General features: G+C 56.3%; 1 protein-coding gene across 4 annotated transcripts in view; it reads right to left on the bottom strand.

Annotated features, from left to right (window-relative positions):
- BICRA (BRD4 interacting chromatin remodeling complex associated protein) overlaps window positions 1-18,470 on the bottom strand; it is a 76,630-nt gene extending 58,160 nt beyond the window's left edge. For 2 of the 4 annotated variants that reach the window (XM_028088181.2, XM_088027689.1), the window contains exon 1: window positions 17,532-17,721. The gene's annotated coding sequence lies outside the window, so the exon portion shown is untranslated. Of the gene's footprint in view, window positions 1-17,531; window positions 17,722-18,386 lie in introns of those variants that run through there. The other 2 variants (XM_088027688.1, XM_088027690.1) reach the window with 2 other exon arrangements.
- Between the last annotated feature and the right edge of the window lie 647 nt (window positions 18,471-19,117).

The following is a 19,117-nucleotide window of genomic DNA, read 5'->3' as shown; positions in this document are numbered from 1 at the left end:
GTCGGTTAAGCATCTGCCTTCGGCTTTCTCAGGGTCATGATCTCAGGGTCCTGGGATCGAGCCCCGTGTCTGGCTCCCTGCTCAGCGGGGAGCCTGCTTCTCCCTCTCCCACTCCCCCTGCTTGTGCTTTCTCTCTCTCTCTCTCTCAAATAAATTAAATCTTTTTAAAAAATTAAATTTAAATTTAAAAGAGAGAGAAAGAGGCATCAGAGCTGATGCCAAAGTACTGAGCCCAGGCCACTGGGAGGACCACACTGCCATTGAGAGATGGTGACAGCCCAGAGGGAGCAGGCTTGGTTTGGGTTTGGGTTTGGGGTTTGGTTTCGGTTTTGGTTTTGGGGTGGGCGAGAGGTGGGGAGCTGGGTGTTGGAAACATTAAATCTGGGGTGCCTAGTAAACAAGCCGGTAGGGAGCTTAGCAGAGGGATAGAGACTGGATACAAAGCGCCAGAAACCAAGGGGGAAAGGGAATAAGATCCCCGCCCTGGCAAGCCCCGCCCTTAATCCCACTACCTGACATTTATGGGAGTTGGCCTCTCTCTCCCAGTTCCCACAGATCTGGCCCCACAAGGAGCATCTGCCTCAAGGGCAGGCCCCTCTCTGGCCCATCACTCCATCCCTCCTTCCTCCCTCAACACCAGCCACAACCTGACACAGACTCCAGGCTCGGCAGCTCTCGGAGAACGGGTTTCGAGAAGCCTCACCGCCCACTCGTGCCGCCCACCCTGCTTCCTCGCCTGCAGACCCTGTCAAGGCTTGACACGGCTGCTCATTAGAATCGTCTAGCAACGAGCGGAGAACACAGGTAGTAAATATAATCCAGCAGAGTGCAGGAAGACGCCGAGCAGTGCCTGCACCATGCAACCCCTACACGCAACTGAGTGGGTCCCGATCCTTCCTTCAAAACCCTGGAGGTGAGATGTGTTCCGAAATGCAGCTTTTCTGCAGGCTCTGCAGGTAGATAGAGCGCGCACACATCTCTCCTGGAAAACCCTCAGCTCCGAGGCGGCACCCTGTAATCAAACACTAATATTTCTGCAGCCAAACATGTGAACAGTCACATGCAGCACGATAAAGACAGACCATAAACAGCCTGGCTTCAGGTCAGGTCTTGCTGCCCACCAAGGCCCCGTGGGTGAGCCGGCATCGCTGAGGTTGGTGGTGGCGTCTGGATGGCGTGCCTGGCTCGCCGGCTCTCCTAAGAGGGGGAGAATCTTCGTGTGCTAACCCGGGAGGCTCCCCGAAGGCCCAGAAGGAGGCAGCCCATGGGCTCTGGTTTAGACAAACCTGGCTTCAAATCCCCGCTCCGCAATGCTGACCCTGGGCAAGTGGCCTCATTTCTCAGGGTCTCGGTCCTGGGGGCCAAGGAAGGATCTGGCTGCTCCCCTATAGGCCTTACTGTGGTCCTGGAGGGTACTATGCTCTGTGCTGGCAGCATCGCAGTGACAAGGACCCTTGTCACACTCCTGGGAGGAAGACAGCTTCTGCTTCTAGCCTCTTTTTTTTTTTTTTTTTGAGAGCGAGCGAGTGGGGAGGGGCAGAGGGAGAGAGAGAACCCCAAGCAGGCTCCAACAGGCTCCAAGTCCAGCGCAGAGCCTGAAGTGGGCGGTGATCTCACAACTCCGAGATCACGACCTGAGCCAAAGTTAAGAGCGGGCCGCTCGGCTGACTGAGCCACCCAGGCGCCCCTACTTTTATCCTCTTTTAACAGAGATCTGGAGAAGGGCACCTGGGTGGCTCAGTCGTTAGGCATCTGCCTTCGGCTCAGGTCGTGGTCCCAGGGTCCTGGGATCGAGCCCCGCATGGGCTCCCTGCTCAGCGGGAAGCCTGCTTCTCCCTCTCCCACTCCCCCTGCTTATGTTCCCTCTCTCGATGTGTCTCTCTCTCAGTCAAATAAACAAATAAAATCTTAAAAAAAAAAAAAACAAACAGAGATCTGGAGTAACCTGCCTGAGGAAAGAGCGAGCTGGGACCCCAAGCCCAAGATTATCTGACACAGGCCTTAAACACTGTCTAAAACTTGGGTCAGGCCCGTCGGGTTGACCTGTTCCGATGCTGATCCGCCCTCACTCTGATAATAATCTAGTCAAAACACCAACCCCTGTGCTCTCTGCCTTCCCGTGAAATCTTCCCAAACAAAGCCCCACAAGGGAGGTATTATTAGTTTACTCCTCAACAGCACCCCAATGTGCCCCACACTGATGGGGAGCCCAGACATGGGGTCCCCAGACCGATACAGTACGTCTCCTGATCCAGCTAGCTCTAAGGCCACCTGGGACATGCCAGACCTCCTTGACCACCTAGAATATTTTCTGGTCTCTCCACTCCCTTTTTGGTTCCTGTGAAAGCTTCTCCTTCCTTTGAGCTCAGAGGCAGCTCCAGAAGCTGGCCTGGGACTCGAGGCCTGAGAATCATGTAAGCAGCAGGACCTGGGCTGTTTCTCACCAGTGTCCCTAGGGCCCGGCATGGGCCTGGCACCAAGCAGCCACTCAATAAATCCTGGCTGCTGTTTGCAAGGGGTGAGAATGGTAAAGCCTTTCTGGAATGCAATTTGGCAGGGCTCACCCAAGTCTAAATGCACACTTCCCTCTGCCTTAGCAATGCCTCTTCCAGGAATCTGGCCGGTAAAAACACTCTACCACAAGTGACTGAAGGTGTGGATACAAAAATGTTAGGTCGGGTCGCTCCCCAGCTCAAAAGCCTCCCATGGCTCCCACCTTACTAAGAATCGAAGCCCACAGGGTAGTCGAAGGCACAAAATGAAAACTCCAGAGCAACAAAGGGGTAGCATGAATCAGCTAATAATGGAGAGAAGATGGGATACTAAAACACTCATTTAATCCTAAGGCGGCAGGGGATGAGAAGAAAAGGCATAAAAAAACATAGGCAATAAACGGAAAACAAATGGCAAGATGGAAGATTTAAATCCGGCCACATCAATAAGGACCATAAACGTAAATGGTCTAAAGGGGGCTGATCACGCTGAGCAGACTCACATGACTGCCAAGCACTTGACATGCAGCTAGTCCAAACGGAGATGTGCTATGTATAAAATATACACCGATTTCGAAAATTTAGTCGGGGGAGGGGGAGATGGTATAAGAGGCGCTGGCGAAGATGTGAAGAAATCGGAACTCTTGGGGCGCCTGGCTGGCTCAGTTCATACAGTGCACAACTCTTGACCACAGGGTCATGAGTTCAAGGGCCACATTGGGCATGGAGTCTACTTTAAAAAAAAAAAGAAAAGAAAAGAAAGAAATTGGAACCCTGATGCATTGCTGGCGGGAACAAGAAATGGTGCGGCCACTGTGAAAAATCAGCAGTTCTTCTTCCAAGTTCAACACAGAACTCCCACAGGATGCAGTCGTCCCACGCCCAGGTATACGTCCGAGAGACCTGAAAGCAGGGACTCAGGTGATGTACATCAACGTTCACAGCAGCAGTAGTCACAATAGCCAACGGGTGGACACAACCCAAATGGCCATCGAAGCATGAACCGATGAACAAAAGGGGGTGTATACAGACAACGGACTATTAATCAGCCTTAAAAAGGAAATAAACACCAATCCAGGCTGTAGCATGGGTGAACCCTGAGGATATGACACTGAGTGAAAGAAGCCAGACACAGAAGGATGAATACGGTACGATTACACTTCTGTGAGGTGCCGAGGGAAGGCAAATTCAGGGGGACAGAAAGGAGAACAGAGGCTCCAAGCGGGTGAGGGGAGAAGGCGTGTTTAATGGGTAGAGAGTTTCTGTTTGGAATGAAGAACAAGTTCTGGAATGGAGAGTGGTGATGGTTGCACAACGCTGCAAACAGACTTGACGCTGAATCATACCCTTAAAAACAGTTAAAGCGGGGGGCGCCTGGGTGGCTCGGTTAAGCGTCTGCCTTCAGCTCAGGTCATGATCCTGGGGTCCTGGGGTCGAGCCCCACATCAGGCTCCCTGCTCAGTGGGGAGCCTGCTTCTCCCTCTTCCTCTGCCCCTCCTCCCACTCCTGTGCGCGTGCCCGCGCGCTCTCTCATAAATAAATAAAATCTTTAAAAAAAATACTTAAAATGGTAAATTGTATGTTCCACGTATTTTACTGCAATAAAAAGAATGTAAATATCTCGATTTCTACATTGATCACATGTCAGTATAATAGTGTTTGGGATATATTAGTTCATATAAAATATACTCCCTTTAGTTTCCCCTGTTTCTTTCTACTGTGCCTACTAGAAAATTTAAGATAACGTGTAAGGGGCACCTGGGTGGCTCAGCGGGTTAAGCCTCCAACTCTTGATTTCGGCTCAGGTCATGGTATCAAGGCCCACATCAGGCTCTGCTCTGGGCGTGGAGCCTGCTTAGGATTTTCTCTCTCTCTGCCCTGCCCCCACCCCCAAGCCCTCTAGGTAAATAATTAAGTAATTAAAATACAATAAAATAGCGTGTAAGTGGCTAGCATTTTATTTCTACCGGGCAGTGCTGGTCTCAATATTCCAATCATCAGATGGAGACTCTCAGACTGTATGCTATCTGCCAGAGACACACTTTAAATGTAAAGACACACATAGGCTCACAGCAAAAATTGGAACTAAACTATAAAGGGCATCCGCAGAGTGGAGGTTAAATAATTTAGGGAAGGCTCCTCAGCTGCTAAAAGAATGGGATGCTAGACTACAGAAATGGAACCAACTCTAAGACATTTGTCCAATTTTAAAAAGTAAGACGTCAGGGTGTGGGGGGCAGACGAAACAGGTCACGGGGACAGAAAGTACAGCATAAGGAATATTGTGAATAATATCATAATAACTCTGTGTGGTAACTACACGTACTGTGATGAGCACCCCGTAACGCAAAGAACTGTCAAACTGCTATGTTGTACTAATACAGGTGGAAACTCCTACGACATTGCACGCTGACCATACTTCAATCGGAAAAAAAAGATTCGGATCAATAAACACATAAGAGTAAGGTGTGGAAGAATCCACACGGTCTGTGCGATCAAAGGGAAGAAACAAGAAGAGCAGCTGAATGAACCCCAAATTCCTCGCAGAGTCTCTTGGTGGAGAGGGAAGGAACGGGGCGGGGGGGGGGGCGGTAAAAAGATGATCACAGTGTTACTTACACGCCTTTCTTCCTTGTATAATTCATACGCAGCCACCCCCAAAAGCTAAGAGTTAAGGAATCCTATTTTAGCCTTGGGGCCCCATGTGTCCATCCCATTTGCAGGACCCTGGAAGCAACTCAGACACCGTTCGATATCCACGGGACACCGTGCTATTCAAGGGTGTGGATCCCCCCGCCCCCCTGCCCCGCCCACCCTGGGGAGCTTGTCAGAAACCAATTTGGGTTTGAGAAGCTGTGGATCTCAGGCACAGCCCAAGCTGTCTGCAGCAGTAGGTCCAGACTAAAGGCTGGTTGGTGGCAGTAACAGGCCACAGCAGAGATAGCAATAGGACAGTAGCACTTAACAACGTGCTTATGAGGCACCACACACTTGACCACACGTGAGCTCAATCAGACTCCACAGAGGGTCCCACCAGCTAGGTATTTTATTTTTTTATTTTTAAAGATTTTATTTATTTGACAGAGAGAGACACAGCGAGAGAGGGAGCACAAGCAGGGGGGAGTGGGAGAGGGAGAAGCAGGCTTCCCGCAGAGCAGGGAGCCTGATGCGGGGCTCGATCCCAGGCCCTGAGATCGTGACCTGAGCTGAAGGCAGACACTTAACGACTGAGCCGCCCAGGCGCCCCCAGCTAGGTATTTTAGATCTACGATTCCAACCTCCAAAGGTCTCTGACAACCATCCTTTTACTTTCTTCCTGTCTCACTCATTTGGGGGCACAGCCAGGCGGGTGTTCCCGTTACCCGGTGTGGGTTCCCCGTCTGAAATATTCTGCATTTCCAAACACCTACGAGGCCTACCGGGGATTGCCATAAATGCGGTGCTTCTGTTGACGGGCGATGTCACCGAGCCTCCGCGGGGGGGGGGGGGGGGGAAGGCGTCGGGCCCCTCTCGCTGACTGATGGGGAAACTGAGGCTCAGAGAGCTGGAGGGCCCTGGCTCCCCGTCCCACGGGTGGCTCCGGGCCAGCGCTGCCTGGAGTCCTGACCCTCCGCCCCTCGCAGGTCTGGCTGACTCACATCAGCTCACAAGCAAGCTCACAAACACATCCGCCGTCTGGAGGAAGCTGGGCGGCCTCCTCGCTTATGCTAATGAAGACAGAACAGAGGGTAAAAAGAGAAAGAGGAGGGAGGGATGGTGCCCCGCTGAGCCCAAGCCTCCGAAGGCTCAGCTGAGGCCCAAGCTGGATCTCAGGGCAAACCCGGTAAGGTCGAGGGCGGTGGGGGGGGGGGGAAAGGCAGCTTCCGGGATTGTGGGCTTCCTCATGGTGGGGGGGGGGGCCTCCCCACTGTAACCAGGAAGCAGCAAGGTTCACGGCTAAAGACCTGGGCTGTGGGGGGGCCAGACCACCCGGGGGGAATCCCCACTCTGCCGGTTAGCAGCTGTGTGACTGGGTAAGTCACTTAACCGCTCTGGCCCTTAGCTTTCTCATCTGTAAAATGGGGATGCTCACTCACCCACCTCTGCAGGTCGTCCTGTGCAATGAGTCAGTACTTGTAAAGGGCCTAGCCCAGTGCCTGGGACGGTGCTGGCTGTTACTACTGTTGCTGTGGGGACAACCTGTGTAAAGCTCCTAACTGGATCCACAACCCCCTGAAATCCTTGGCCAAATGCTGGGATGTGGAGTCAAGTGCGTGGTTCTCTGGGGAAAGGTCTGACTGGCCTCTGAGCAGGTTCTCAAAAGGACCTAAACCTCCTTCTCGCAGATTGAGAACAACCACATGCTCTCAAGACCTTCGCCCCAAAGAAATAAAAGGTGGACTCTCCCAGGCAGGAAGGCTCGCCCCCAGCCACCAGCTGGCAACACTGTGGGTCACCCCGCACCCCACCCCAGGCCACCTCTGCTCCTGTCCCCAAGCAGCCCCACGCTGGCCCCCGGAACCCCTTCCCAACTGCACATCTTTCTTCTGCCTTCACACCTTGCTCCTCACCTCCTGACCTTTGAGAAAACCTCACTCCTGAGCCCCACCCAGTACCACCCCCCCTCCTGCTCTTCTAGAATCTTCTTTCACTCCTTTCCTTTTCTCTCCTGAGGCTCTAAGCCTGCTCAGCTCCTAAAAAACCGATCCAATATGCTCAACTCACGATCCACGTAAAGGTCGCCTGGCCCTCGCTGGTTCAATAAACCCTGATTACAGACTTATTCTGAGTCAGGTCCTGGGGATGGATCCTAACACAGAAACAAGCTCAGCGAAGTGAAGGAAGTGGGATGTGGTTGTCAAGGAAGGCTTCCTGGAGGAGGGGGTATGTAAGCAGCGGCCTGCCGGAGACAGGAAGGAGTTGGGGAAGATACACTGCAGGTAGAGGGCACAGCAAGGGCAAAGGTCCGGAGAGGCAGGAAAGAGCTTGGGGCACGGAGAAGGCAAGGTGAAAGAAGTCAGGGAAATCCAGGCCACCAGACTAGGGTTTTGTCAGAAGAGGGGAGGGGCAGACTTACCTGAGGGCACTAGGGAGCCAAAGAGTGTAGTAAGATTTTATTTTTGTTAAAGGTCTGGCTGCCAAGAGCTCTCGTCTTCCTGTCTTCCTTCCTCCCTCCCTCCCTCCCCTGCTCCCTCCCTCCCTCCCTCCCTTCCTTCCTTCCTTCCTTCCTTCCTTCCATCCATCCATCCATCCATCCATCCATGAGGCCATCCTTCCCCTTCCTGTAGCTCCTCACTGTATTCCAGTCTGGCTCCTGCTCCTACCTACTTCTCAGACCCAGGAAGCCCCCCTCAAGTCCATTTAAGCTAAGACCTTTCTAGAAGCTCTCTCCCTTTGCTCCTGAGACAGAGACGGTGCCTGATTCCAACCCTCCTCTCCTTCTGTTTTGGCCTCAGAAGTTCTGCCAATACATGGTTGAGCCGATTCTGGACTCTCTCCTGTCCTCTCCCTGGGGAACCTTCCCCATCCCTGGGACTGATCACTCAGTGTCACCATCTCTCACTCGTGACCCCGACAGCTCAACCATTCTGCATCTCTCACCCCTCTGCGTCCCTCCACCATCCATGAGAGTGTTAGAGCTTCACTCCCTGGGGATTGTGCTCCTTAAACTAGAGACGCCTCTACCCGTCTCAAGAGGGGACACCTGCATCTATCCAGTTGCTCAGGCCAATGACCTTTGTGCAAAGCATCCCAACATCTACCAACCACTGTGCCTTCTCTCTGCTGGGAATGGCCTTGAGCCCAAAGCTTGCCCCCAGGAACCCCCTCCTCCAGGAAGCCTGGCCTGATGCCTCCTCCTGACCTCCCCCAGCTCAGCACGCATCCCCGAGATATGGATCTCACCTTGCAGGGAGGATGGGTGTGTTGGTGGCTTCCCTCCCTCCCCTGTCCCCAAGGGCAGAGCTCTGGGGCCAGGCACACAGGAGACCCACTGTGTGGGTCTGAATTAACCGGAGGCATGTACCTGGATTTAAACCTTTGCTCTGCCAGCGGCTAGCTGTGTGACCTTGGACAAGTCACTTCACTTCCTGCTGCCTGTGTGACAGGGAAGTGGTGGCAAGCCAGGGGTCTAGCCCTGGGGAGAATTTTAAGCCAGGACAAGGGACAGATCTGATGGGCAAGGAGCAACATGGGGGGCGGCCGAAGAGCAGGTCCAGAAGTTGGTTCGGTGTGCCCCTGACACATGGGGATAATGCTCCCCTGCTTCAGAAAGGTCTAAATGAAACAGGACTGTGGAAGGGGGACGAGCTCAGACAAGGGCAAAGGGCTGGCCACAGTCCTGATGTGCCCCACAGGCTTGATTCCCGCTGGCAAGCACGCAGGGATCGCGGACTAGGCACTGGGGAGGCAGCGACGGCAGGATAGACAATGTCCATGGAAGGAGGGTCCAGTGTGGCTGGAAGACCCATGGCTCCCTGTCCCAGGTGAGGGGCCTGCAGGCTGAGCCCTGGGACGGGCACTTTTCACAAACACCTCTGGTGATTTGGAAGCAGGTACGTACGTCACTGTTTTGAGAAACAGCATAGGGATTCCAAACGCGGGCTCTGTACTCTCCTCTCTCTACTCCTGTGATATGCCCACCATTAAGTCAGTCAGTCACTCAACAAACATCGGGGCTCAACTGCACGCCAGGAGCTGAGAACACGGAGCACACTGTTTCTCTCCTACTGCAGTTTAGAGTCTGGTGAGAAAGCCAGGCCTGAAGAAGAGCTCACAGAAGACCTACTACATCCCAAGGGGGCCATGGGGGGCCAGCCAGTGAACTGGGGCCTGGGCAGGGTAGGCAGGGGAGAGATGTTCAGAGGCTGAGACTTCCTGGGGGAGGGAGTCTCTCTCTGCTGAGAGAAAAGGAGGCAAAAACCTTCCCATGCACTCCTGCTCCATGAGAGAAGAGAAGGCCTTCCGGATGCCCACAATACGGCTGAAGCTTAAAATGATGCTGCGGAACCAGAAATGCTCAACTCAAAGGACCACACACGGTAGTAGTCTGTGCAATTCGAGAAGGGGCCACGTGGATCCACCTTCGACTGACAAAGAGGACCAGCACTGCCGAGCAGCTGTGGGCAGGGAAGGGCAACAAGGGGACTTCTGGGCCGTGAGGCGAACGTTCTGGATCTCGATGGGGGTGTGGGTGACACAGGTGGCCACGTTTGCCAAGACGCATCAAGAGGCACACTTCAACTCCGCACTTGATCGCGTGTAAATTATGTTTCACTGACAGGACGGGGGGACGGCCTGCATACGTATGTACGAATCTTTCCCGCAACACAACAGGGAGGTCGCTGGGCACGTTCTGGGGAGAAGTCAGGCCAGTGTGGCAAGAGCTTGGCGGGAGAGCGTAAAGAGCTAAGAACCCCCCTCACCCAGCCTGGGGGGGGCGGGGGCTCCATGTTCGAGGATGGCTGAGGTCCCACAAAGGACAGGAGGGAGGTGTCAGTGCAGCAAAATGTCACAGCCCCTTGGTGAGGCAGGAGCTGTGGGCACCTGCCTGCCCAGCACCGCACAGGGGACAAGAGGCAGCACCCATTCTTTGGAGAGGGGGCTCCTGGGAGCTACAACCTGCAGGTGTCCTGGGGGGGATGGGCGACCCTTTGCCTCCAGGTTGCAAAGCACTAGGGGCTCCCCCCCAGGGCCCCAGGGGTCATGAACGAGGATCCGGCAGCCACACACAGACATTCTCCTCTCGCTCTGCTTCGAAGGCTGCCAGGCTGGGGCCTAGGGGACCCAGGCTGGGGAAGGGGGGGGTCACCTAGAAGTCAGTAGCCCCCTCCAGCCCCTCCAAGCCTAAGAAGCACTTGGAAGGGGAGGTACAGAGGGATGGAGTGGCCAAAAGGAGGGGACAGAGGCGGCTGAGCCTGGCCGGGGCTCCAGGGACCCTTCCTCCTACCCTCTTACCCCTGGGAAGAACAGCTGGTTACACACAGTCCAAGTACACACAGAATAATTAACAAAAGCGCCAATGACAATGACCGCCACCGGCTGCCGAGCGCCTCCTCGGAGCCAGGCAATTGTAGAACGCTTTTCCACGCGCGACTCACAAAATGGATGCAAACGCTCTCAGAGGAAGCGTCTCTTATTATTCCTGTGCCCCTGGTTCTCCAACCTGGGTTTAGAGAAGGGAAGTAACTTGCCCCAAGTCATAAGATTAGAAGGGCAGCAGGAGGATGCAAACTGGGGCAGCCGACCCAGTCACCCTCCCCTCCGGGGTCATCCTGTCCATCACCCCGCGCTGGCCCAACTTCTCCGACTCACCCACTACAGAGACAATTTCTGCACCAAACAGCAGAACCGAGGCCACACTGTACATATCCGGGGGTAAATCCCAAACCTGTGTAATCGGAAACAGCCCCCAGGGTCGAAGGCCCGGGGTGGCCAAGACAGGGACCTCACCAAGGTCCCAAAGAAGGCAACACAGAGAAAAGACAATCTGGCCAAAGCCCACTCCCCGCCACCTCAGTCTCCCCAACCTGGGAAATGGGCTTCATGTCTCCTCCCTCACAGAACAGGACAGATCCTGGAGATGGTGAAACCGATTCTGGACCCCAGAAATAGCAATACCATTAGTAATAAAATTGAAATGATATAACGTCTGGAATTTGCTTAAAAGTATCTAGCAGAAGAGAACAACAAAAAAAAAAGTGCAGCGCAGGGAGGTGGACTAACAGAAAAAAAAAAAAAGATGAGCAGAAATCTGTTGAAGCTGGTGATGGGCACAGAGGGGTTGATTTTGTTATTCTCTCAACTCTTGATGGGTGCTTTAAAATCTCCATGCTAGGGGCGCCTGGGTGGCTCAGTTGGTTGGGCGGCCAACTCTTGATTTCTGCTCAGGTCATGATCTCAGGGTCATGGGATCGAGCTCTGCATCAGGGGGATCCGTGCTCAGCGAGAAATCTGCTTGAGATTCTCTCTCCCCCTGCCCCTTCCCCCTCTCTCACTCTCTCTCTCTCTCTCTCTCTCAAATAAATTTTTAAAATGCCAATATTGATTGCCTACAGTTTAGGGGGAAGGCAGTACGGACCTGGTAACAGATCCCACAGGAGACTTTACTACTTTTTTTAATCACCATCATCATCACCACATTTTTTTTTTAAGCAGGCTCCATGCCCAGTGTGGAACTTGAACTCATGACCCAGAGATCAAGAGTCACATGCTCTACGAGCTGAGCCAGCCTGGCGCCCCCCAGGGCTAACATTTTTGAGCACCTGCCATGTGCCAGGCATTGTGTTCGGCACTGAACGTCCATGAGAAGCCGGAAGCGGGCCTCCTGTCCTTCGCGGTCTTTCAGTTGGGGAAACTGAGGTACGGAGCTGAGATGCCCTGTTCCCAGGGTCACGCCACCACCCCTCATGCCAAAGCAGTGCCCTCTGCTGCCATGCGGCTTACTATGCCAACATTGTTCCCCGTGTGCCTTTGGGGAAGACAAGGGAGACCTTTCAGAATGCAGAAGTCAGCATGGGTCCCACAGCAGAACAGTAATCACAGTGAACATAAGGGCAACATCCGTTGCTAGTTTCCGAAAGCCTACTGCAGGCCCAGCTCGGGACAGCAATGCCCCATTCAGCCCTCACAGCAGACCCTACAAGGGAGCCATCGTGGGCCCATTTTACAGATAAGGAAACGGAGACCCAAAAGAGGGATCATTTGGCCTGGGTCACACTACTTAATTAAGTGGGAAAGCAAGCCTTCTCTCCCCTGCCTGCCAATTAGGGTTCACAGCCAAGAGTCTGGCAGGTCCCGGCCCCAGGGGAAAGAACTGCCAAAGAAGGACAGCTAACACCGCCAATGACTGATAAGGCTATCTACGCACTTTATGGGTGGTGTTAGGTAATCCTCAAGACCTTCCAAAAGTTGGCACTGAGATGAACCCATTTAGTAGAGGAGAAAACGGAGGCCCAGAACCAGCAAGCTCCTTGCCTGCAGCCATTTGGCCAGCAAGAGGCGGAGCAAGGGTTCCAACCCACAGACAGTCGGCTTCCCAGAGCTCAGGGCCTTGACCTCCATACCAAGTGGCAAGGACACAACGCAGGCCACGGGCAGAAAGGAAGATGCCAGGAGGTCACAAGAGGCAAAGACACCAGAGCAGGAGAGGAATAGCTTCTTCCAAGCACATCCGCAAAGGTACCTCCGAGGAGCAACTAAATGAGAAACTGCAGACTGCTGATCTAAGGATCCCACTTCTAGGAGTATATCCCACAGGAATACCGAATTCCCGATGACCTGGGAATGCCGCCTTCCAGCGCTGTGCGTTGGGAAACGCTTCTGCACCCATGTTAGTACATGAGGATTCACCCACACCACCGAGTAGCATGCAGCCAAGAAAAAGACAGGAGGAAATCCTCCCTCTACGGTGCAGCAGTCTCCCAGGGAAATAAAGTGGAAAAAAAGCAATTGCAGGGCAAGGAGGAGGGCATGTGAAAGGAACATTCTTTTTTTTTTTTTTTTTTAAGATTTTATTTATTTGACAGAGACAGAGAGAGAGCATGAGCGGAGAGAGGGAGAAGCAGGCTCCCCGCAGAGCAGGGAGCCCGATGCGGGGCTCGATCTCAGGACCTTGAGAGCATGACCTGAGCCAAAGGCAGCCGCTTAACAACTGAGCCACCCAGGCGCCCCAAACAAATATTCTTAAAAGATACACACGCCGTTATAAAAGTGGGTGCACAGAACATCAGGACTGGGGAGCTGCCTCAGGGCGGTGGGGGGAGCTGAGGGGCCCCTCACAGACCACCCAGACAGAACTGCTTGAATCCCACAGCAGCGAACCCAGCCCTGGAGACAACACTTGCCTCCAGCCTCCTCCTGGACTGGGTCCCTGGCACACAGTAGGCCCTCAAAGAAGCTTTATTGGGAACAATTAAAGGAACAAAAGCGCCCTTCCCTGCCAACAGATTCCACGCCACCACGAATGCACAAACTCTGGCACAAAACTAATTGTCACCAAACGAGAAATGTCTCAGTAAACTCTCTCTCTGCTGGGGGACTCTGGCATGTCACGGAGACACAAAGCCTTTAGCCGATGGGGACAAAGCTCTAATGCCTGGCACTCCAGGCAGGGGAGGATTCAGAAGGAACGAGGAGGGAGGGAATCCTTGGGGACAATTCAACCAAACATTTCCCACGTGTCTCTGGGGTGAAGCATCCTACTCTGGGCAGCGAACTCCGGCAGCCCTGCCATGTTCCAACAGGGGGGACAAAACTCATGTGACAAGGGGATTAGTAGGGAGCAAATCATTCTGATGGGGGGGCTGTACATCACGGATGTAGCTCAGGTCACTTGTTTCCCTTGAGAGGGTGCCTGGCAGGGGAAAACCCAAAAGAGACCAGAGCAAGATAACCATGCCCCCTACCCCTCTCCCCAGCAGGGCGGGATGGGGGGGGAAAGGCAGCCCCTCACTGCTTTCCAAGCCCAGGCCCCGCTGGAAAGGAATGCCATGTTTTCCTGTTTCCAATTAACTACCCCCCCCCCCCCCCCAGCAGCAGCCTTCTGCATTCTTGAGACCAGGAATCAAGACAGCCACAGGGGAGAGCTGGGAGGCCTGGCGGGAACTCCTCATTGGTGGCTAGGCCTGGGGCTAAAAGGTGGCCCCCAGGAACCTGGGGAACCCCCCCACCCCAACCCCAGGACGCTCCTACCAGGGCTCAGTGCTGCGCGCTGACCCCTTCCACAGCTTTTGGGGGTGGGAGGGCAAGACCCCATGATCCCAAGGGAAGGCTGGGGGAAGGCCCCAGAGGCCTCTGGGAAGGAAGTCAGCAGGGAGGGGGGTGGAGCCCAGGCCTGTCCCTCTAGGGCCTTACTCATGCTTCTCCACTCAAAAAAAAAAAAAAAAAAAAAAATCAGTTCCTATTTTCAGGAAACGCTCAGGCTTGAGGGACCTGTAGGTGCCCTACAGCCCCTCTCCTCCCACCCCGAAGGATTTATTATGACTTATGCCTCTCATCTCGGGAAGACAGGACAGCAGCTAAGGGACAAGGGCTCTCTCCAAACACTGTCTCCCCGAGCCCTGCTGACAAATGCGAAACCCCTCTCCCACTCTCTCCCACCCCCTGCAGTCTGGGTTGGAGTCCCCTCCCAGTCAAGGAATAGGCTTTCCACGGGCTCAGTTTTCTCATCTGTAAAATGGCGAGATTACCCTTGTTACCCTCTTCACTGGGCGAGCTGGGCCCTCCCCGGTCCCTCTCCCTCAGCAACCCCCCCCATGTTTATCCAGCACCAGTCTGTGCTCAAGGGGAAGGGTCCCCGTTCAGAGAGCTGGCAGGCAGGGGGAACAACACGGATTTACAGATGGCCCTCAACCCCCCTCCCCCCGGGGCCACAGGGACCTCCTCCAGGCCTTTTGCTACTGGTCCTTAAATGCCCAGCACCCAACATTCTTCCCCACCCCCTACAGGCACGCCATATCCCATCTGCTGAATGACAAAAATAACACGTTTGGATAATACTTTCACCCACCTCAAGGTCAGTTAAGGGAATCACCTGCAGATAAAGAAACTGAGGACTTAGGGACTCAAGTGACTTGCCGAAGGCTACAGAGTGGGGCAGGGGGTCTGATGCCAGCCATGGGGAGAATGGGCAAGAAGATTCTCTGCCAGGGCACCACAGAGGGTGGCAGGGCAGAGTGACCACGAAGGTCCCCAATAGCAGCCCGGCGTCCCTGCTGGCAGGGCTTAAGTAGCAGAAGCCGGGACAAGTCCCAGCTCAGGTGCAGGAGAAGGATGACGGTGGGGCCAACTCCCAGGGGCCCCCCAGCCCCCCACCCAGCCAGGCCTGCGGCACCCCTTCCCAGCCCACACACCTCCAAGTCTCAGCTCTTCCCTGCAAACGCTCTGCTCCAGCCACGGGTGAAATGATTCTGCTCTCAGCCCAACTTCCAGGTGTCTTTACCCCTTCCCAAAAACCAGCATGGGGTGGGGAGTTGGGGGGGGCGCCGGACGACGGCGGGGGACATGACAATAGCTTCTTCCAGGTTACTATGATATTTGAGACCCAAGTCAACTGAAATCAACAGGACAAAGCGCCAAAGAGGGGTACAGGAGAACTTAACAGTTTTGAGCTGAGTTGGAGAAACCGGAAATGGTTGCAAATTGGCGCTGTGTGACCCTGGGCAACTCACTTAACCTCTCTGAGCCTCCATTAGCCTGTCTGCAAAATGGGACTAATAACTGTCCCTACTTCCTCCTGGGGCTGTGGCCAGTGTGTAGCAGAAGCCAATCCATAATGCTCCCAGGGTAGAGAGATGTTGTTATTTCCGGCTTCCAGGAGTGGGGGAGCCCTGGGGGAGGGTGGGGTAGGTAAACATGCCCCTGAAAGTCCCACCAGACATCAGCACGAGGGAAGGGGATGATTCTTGAACTGTCCAACTCCCCTGTTCTCCCACCACCCCCGCAGGTCAGAGTTGCCCGAGCCCCTTATGCCCACCCCAGGTGAAAGGGCACAGAAAGAGCCAGCAAACTGTGTCCCCCCACAGGCGCCGGCAGAAAGAAGACGTGAGGGAAACGCAAACCCTCGGTACATCCCCAGATGCTTATTATTCTATTGGAGGGCCGTGTGACAAAAGGGGCTGATTGTCCGGACATGAGGCTGGGCACGGACTGCAGCCCGCGGTCTGGGAACACCAGAGGGCCCGGACCTGTCACCCCGGCCTCCCGGGGAGAGCTGACACGGCGGCCTCTGACCCCACCTCCCAGGAAGTTCAGCTGCTCAGAACCACAAAGCAAAACAAAGGGGCGCGGAGAGGAAGGAGCCACCGTACCTTCCAATCGCCGCTGGCCCCCAAGCCCCGAGCCCCGAGCTCGGAGCCCGAGCAGGAGCCCCAGCGCGGCTCCTCGCCCGGTTCTCCGCCGGCCGCGGACCGAGGCCTGGGCAGCCCCTGGGTCCCCCGTCTCCCCGCGGCCGCCCGTGACAGGAGCCGGGGAAGCAGCCGAGGGGCAGCCAGGGATGGGAAAACCAGATGGCTCCATCCCTCCTCCCTCCTCCTCCATCCCTCCCTCCGGGTGCCCGCGGGCCTGGCCGCCCTCCGCAGGGGCTCGGGGAGGCCGCGGGCCCGGCTCGTCCGGGCTCACCCCAGGGAAAGGGTTGCCTTTGTCTAAAGGTCACCACCCGAGCGTGGTGCCCGGGCTGGGCCTGGTGCCTCCTATTCCCAGGCCGAGGGGGTGGAGATGGGGGGCCGCCCCAAATCTCGGGAGGTGACAAGGGTAAGGCTCCCCTCCCTTCCCTCCCCCTCCCCGTAACGGCCCCCTCCGGGACCAACCAGCTAGCGGGGGAGGGGGTCAACTCCCTTCAGCGCTGGGGGGGTGGGGGACCAAGTCAACTCCTTTCATTGTTTAGGGGCGGTGGGGAGGGGGAGACCCAATGGCCTCCTTCCGCATCCATCCCTCCCCAGCCTGCCGGAGGCCCCGTTTCTCCCGGGCACCCCCGGCAGGGATTTGGGGAGGGGGCGCAGAGGACGGGCGAGAGGGGGAGATGAAGGCTCGCCACCTCCGGCCGGGAGAGCACCGACTGCTGCCCCATTGCCCTCTTCTTCTCGGAAAGGCGGGGAGCAGGGTGAGAGGAGGGGGGCCCCCCGGGCCGGGGGAGGGGGTCTCCCCGCCCCTCCCCCCGTGGAACGTTAGGTCTCGTTTTTCCGCCGCTCCATTGTATCCCCGGCAGCCGGCGGGAGGGCCGGGGAGGCACCGGGCGCCGGGTTTGGGCAGGGGAGCCGGGGGGGGGGGGTCCCCGCAGGATCGGGGCGGCGGTGATGGGGGGAGAGACGCAGAGGGTGGGGGGGCTGCCGGGGGTGGTGGGCGCCGACCAAAAAAAGAGGCAGCGGGCGCTGCGCCCCGGTTGGGGGGCTGAGTGTGTGAGTGTCGGGGGGTGGGTTCGGCCCCGGCTCCGGCTCCCCCCACACACACCCTCGCCGCCAACCCCCACTCCCCCCTCGCTTTTGCGCCCTGTCACAGCCCCGACTCGCAGGTAGAGAGAGTTAAGAGATTTAAAGAGAAATTGCTACATTGTGAGAAACTCACCCTGATGTTTGAGCAGCCGTCGGCGCGGGGTCTCCGAGACGGCCCCGCACGGGCTGCAAAGGGAGGACCCAGAAGGGGCCGACCGGCCGGGCCGGTCAGCGCACTGCCTGATCGCATGGCGGCCGCCCGGCAGCCTCCGCCAGGCCCCTGCCGCCGCCCCGCGCCGCGGCCCGGGCGCCCCGGACCCGCGCGCGCTCCGGGGAGGACCCCTCGGGTTTGAAAAAAAAAAATTTTTTTTTTAATTAAATGCAAAAGAAAAAAAAAAAAACCTTGCAGGTTTTGTGTCCGCCCCCCCTTCCTCCTCCTCCTCCTCCTCCTCCTCCCTCCGCCCTCGCCGGGGGACGGGCTTGAGGGAGGCCCCGCCCCGCGCTCCGCACACCAGCCCCGGCTCCGGACGCCGAGCGGCGGGCCCGCGAGCAAATGGGAGGCCGAGGACGCCCGGGGAGGGTGGCTTCCGCGCCAGCGCCGCCCCCTCCCCAGCCCCAGTCCTGGGGGTTTGGGGTCGCGCCTTCCCAGGCTCTGGTGGAGTCGGCCGACCGCCTCGCACGGTGCTCCAGGTCGGGGGGAGAGGCTAAAAGGATTCGCGCTCCCGGACTCCGGGCGCCCTGCCCGTTGGGGAAGGGGCGCTGTGCGCCGGGGGCGCGCGCCGGACGCGGGGGACAGTCGCCGGGCGGGAGGACGCGCCCAGGGCGGGTGCCGAAGGTTCGAAGAGGTAGCGGGAGTAGGGAATAAAGAGTGGCCGCCTCGCCGGTGGCACCGCGAAGGAGCCGGGAGTGGGAGCGAAAAGGGTGGAAGGTAGCGGGGGGTTTGGGGCGACCGGCCCGGAGGGGCCCCGGGCATGGCTTGATCACTCACCTCAGTCGGTCTTTGCCGACCTGCGACGGCCCGGGGGGAGGGCGCCAGGAACGCGGGGTCCAACTTCAGAGCCTCCTCGAGGCCTCTCGGCCCGCGCTGATGGGATTCCCAGAAGCCCCAGGACGCCTCGGTGGTGTTGGGTCCGTTTCCGCCCCACCAGCCCGTGAACGCCTTGCGGGCGGGACACTTAGATTCCCGCGTTCATTCAGGGAACGCTTGGTGGGTGCCTACTGCGTGTCCTGTGCCGTGCTGGGGGCCCAGCGGGGACCCAGATGGCGCGGACCGGCCTGCCCTTAAGGGGTGCACAGGCCTGGGAGACCTCTATTCGGGTCTTTTATTACCTTCTGTCTCGCCAGTGCCCTAAAAAAGCCCCGTACATACAGAAGCTGCTTAATAAATGCGTGTTGAATGAATTGGTGATCGAGACCTGTGTTTTAAGCTTTAGTGTTTAAACTAGTATGTCGGTGGTACTCTTCATATTTTTTTTAAGAGATCACAGAGTTTAAGGGCCCTGACACAAACCGGTGAGCCCCTGGTTCCCATCCTGCCTTTGCCGCGTCCTTGTTGTGTGACCTTGGGCAAATCACTTCACCTCTCTGTGCCTCCATTTCCTCCTCTCAATCATGGGCCTCACTTCACAAGGTCATTAGGACCAAATAAGCCCTCATGGAGATCTGCACCTGACAAGAAGTGCCAGATAAGTGCTGACCGTTATTGATTATTATATAAAA

The sequence above is a fragment of the Eumetopias jubatus genome, unplaced genomic scaffold, assembly GCF_037043125.1.
Source record: "Eumetopias jubatus isolate StellerSeaLion01/CBP00866 unplaced genomic scaffold, mEumJub1_p1.0 scaffold_10, whole genome shotgun sequence".
NCBI classification, from domain to species: domain Eukaryota; kingdom Metazoa; phylum Chordata; class Mammalia; order Carnivora; family Otariidae; genus Eumetopias; species Eumetopias jubatus.
This window is presented reverse-complemented; position numbering and strand designations above follow the sequence as displayed.